We start from the raw sequence: 646 nt of genomic DNA, 5'->3' as shown, positions 1-646 counted from the left end.
AGCTCGAACACACAAAACCAGTGAGATTTTGAGCCTATTTGATTGGTTGCATTTTATCAACCAATATTTTATTTTTGGTGTGTGTTTTTCCCTCTCAAATTGTGATCTTTGTCTTGCTTATTTCTATATTTCCATTGTTTGATGTATGCATGTACTGATATGATTGAGGCCCTTGTTTCACTAAGCTTACATACCCATATGGCCTTAACCTTTCATTATCCTTTGCAAATCCATATGGCCTTACCCTTTCCATTATCCTTTGCAAACCAATTTAAGCCTATTTTACCCATTTGTTCTTTACTTTATCTCATTACTAACTCTAAGCGACAAACAATAATGTCCTTAATTTGAATCCTTGGTTAGCTTAGACTAGTAAAAGTGCTCATGATTTGAGTGTGGGGAAGTTGGGTTTGAAACTATTTGGTTTGAATAATTGGGTGTTGTATATTTTAGTGAAAATGTGCAAAATAATAGTTGAGCACATATTATTGCATTCAATACTTTAATCATATGCATTGAGAAAAATAAAAAAATAAAATAAAATAATAATAAAAAATGAAAAAGAAAAAGAAAAGAGCAATTAATAAAAGGGGACAAAATGCCCCAAAGTAAGTGTTGGTATCAATGCATATGTACTAAACTCAAT

This window comes from Arachis duranensis, chromosome 3 (genome assembly GCF_000817695.3).
Source record: "Arachis duranensis cultivar V14167 chromosome 3, aradu.V14167.gnm2.J7QH, whole genome shotgun sequence".
In the NCBI taxonomy this organism is placed as follows: Eukaryota; Viridiplantae; Streptophyta; class Magnoliopsida; order Fabales; family Fabaceae; genus Arachis; species Arachis duranensis.
This window is presented reverse-complemented; position numbering follows the sequence as displayed.